Consider the following 2,500-nt stretch of genomic DNA (forward strand, 5'->3'; position numbering starts at 1 on the left):
GCGGTCTGTGGGGGCGGTTAGCCCCGTCGGAGCCTCCGTCACGGGCCGGCAGCGTCGGGGCTCTCGGTTGCCCTTTGTGGGTCCGGCCGCGGCCCCGGGGGGGTCGGCGTCGGAGGTGGTTGGCGGTGTTGCGGGCGCTCCCTCGTCCCCCACCCACCTCGCCCGCCTCCACCCTGTCCAGGTACCTAGCGCGTCCCGGCGCGGAGGTTTAAAGACCCTTGGGGGGTCGCCCGTCCGCCTCGGGTCGGGGGCGGTCGGGCCCGTGGGGAGCCGTGGAGGCTGGTCTTCCCGTGTCTCCTCCAGACTCCGCTGCCCGCCCCCCCGCCGCGCCCCAGGCCGGGGTGCCGCCGCGCTTGCGCCCACGCCACGGCCCTCCCCGGTTGCCCGGAGGGGGCTTGCCCGGCGGCTGCCGGGTGGTGCGTGAGCGTGTGCGTGTGCGTGCGCCCCGTGTCCCTTGGGTGTGTGTGGGGGGAGGGGACAGGCGGGAACCCCCTGGGCGCCTGTGGGGTTGTTCCGAGCTCGCCCCGCGCGTCCGTGTGGCGTGGCGGGGCGGGCTGCCGGACTTGCCCTGTCGTTCCAACCCTTCCGACCTCTCGGAGTCTGGTCTTTGTTGTCTCTTGCTGGCCGGCCGGAGGCACCCTTCGGGGCTGTGCTGTGCCAGGTTGGGGGGGCGCCCCTTTTTCGGGGTTGACCCTCCCGGCGATCACAAAAAACTCGTACGACTCTTAGCGGTGGATCACTCGGCTCGTGCGTCGATGAAGAACGCAGCTAGCTGCGAGAATTAATGTGAATTGCAGGACACATTGATCATCGACACTTCGAACGCACTTGCGGCCCCGGGTTCCTCCCGGGGCTACGCCTGTCTGAGCGTCGCTTGCCGATCAATCGCCTCCCCTGGGTGGGTGTCTCTCCCCGGGGGTAAGGCGCGGCTGGGGGTTCCCTCGCAGGGCCCGCCCCGCCGGCGCCCAGCCCCGCCCGAGGGCGCCCTGCCACGCCCGCCTGCGCGGCGGTACGGTGTGCGGGGTCGTCCGCGGGCTGGGGACAGGGTCGTCCTGGCCGCCGGGCCCTCCGTCCCCCTAAGTGCAGACGACGGTGGCCGCCGCTGCCGCCCTCCCTCCTTCCTCCTCCTCCTCCTCCTCCCCGCCCCCTCCCCGGCCCCGTGTGTCCGGTCCCCGCCGCCTCCCTCGGCCCCCCCCCTCGCCCCCGCCTCGCCCCGCCGGGTCCGCTCGGCGGTGGCGTGTGTGTGGGACGTGGGAGGGCGTGGGACGGGGGGGGGGGGCTGGGGGCCGGCGCCCGTGGGGCGGTGGTGGGGGGGGGTGGTTTGGCGGGGGAAAGGTGGGGTGGGGGGGAGAGGCCGAGGCCGGTCGCCGCCCGCGAGTAAAGGGAAGGGCGAGGAGAGCTCGCGCCTGAGGGCCGCGGCCGCCGCCGCGGTCCCTCTGGGGGGGAGATCCCTCGTGCCGCACGCGGTCTTTGGGATCGCCACCCGGGTCTCGGGAGGGTTTTGCGGTGCCCCGTGCCGCGCGGTCCCGTGGGCCGTCGTGGGGGGGTGGAGGTGCGGATCCGGGGCGCCGTCGGTCTCGCCGCCTTGCCCCGGGCGGCGACCGCGGCGGTCCGGCCGTGGCCCCCTCCTCTCCCCGGTCCGCGGCCGCGCGTCCGGGGCCCGAGCCGCGGCCCCGCCCCCGCTCCCCGCTGGCGATCCCGGCCCCCTTTGCCCTGTCGGGGCGGCTCGCGCCGAGGCCGAGTCGCGCGCGGGGCTGCGCCCCGGGGATGCGTGCCCCGGCGGCGGCCCGCGGGACGCCGCGGCGTCGCCCGCCGCTGCGCGCTTCCCCCCGGGTTGCGGCCGCGCCGCACTGCGTGCCCCGAGCCCGCGTTGTCGCGGGGGCGGTGTGGTTCTCCGCGGGGGTTTTCGTGGTTGGAGGCGTGCCGCGCCGTCCGCCGGGCCCGGCCCGGGGCCGCGGCGGGAGCGCGGGGCACGTGGGACGTGTGGGGGGGAAGGCCGGGTGTGTCGCGTGGGGGGAAAAGGGCCGGCGGTCGGGGGCGACCGCCGCGCTCGGACCCCCCCCACGCCCGCGCCCGCTTCCCCCCTCGCTCCCCCGCCCCGCGCCGCTCGCCGCGGTTCCCCCTCCGGTGGTCGTCGCGAGGCGGCGCGTCCCGCGCCTCGGCCCTGCCCACAACCCCCGTTCCTCCGCCGCCCCCTCCGCCTTCCAACCCCGGCAGGGCTCCCGCCTGTGCCGCCGGCCCGTGCTCCCGCCTGCCCGCCCGCCGTTCCGCCTGTCCGTCCCGCGTGCGCACCCTTACCTTCCCCGTCCCCCCTCCCCTCCCGCCTCTCTCCCCTCCCGCGCGCTCTCGCGCTCTCTCCCTCTCTCCCTCCCTCCCTCGCGGAGGGGTTTGGAGGAGGGGGGGGTTGTGGGTGCGTTGCGGGGGGGGGGGGTCGTCGGTTGGGGGGCGGCGGCTCGGGCGTCGTGTTTGGGGTTTCGCGTCGTTGGGTTGTCGGCCGGAG

General features: G+C 77.1%; 1 non-coding gene across 1 annotated transcript; it reads left to right on the plus strand.

The window, feature by feature from the left end:
• The first annotated feature begins 720 nt into the window (after positions 1 to 720).
• LOC147574121 (5.8S ribosomal RNA) lies at positions 721 to 873 on the plus strand. The gene has a single exon (XR_015244417.1). It is a non-coding gene; the product is annotated as a 5.8S ribosomal RNA (ribosomal RNA).
• The last annotated feature ends 1,627 nt before the right edge of the window (positions 874 to 2,500 follow it).

This window comes from Puma concolor, chromosome E1 (genome assembly GCF_028749965.1).
Source record: "Puma concolor isolate L17-30 chromosome E1, mPumCon1.1.hap2, whole genome shotgun sequence".
Lineage (NCBI taxonomy): Eukaryota > Metazoa > Chordata > Mammalia > Carnivora > Felidae > Puma > Puma concolor.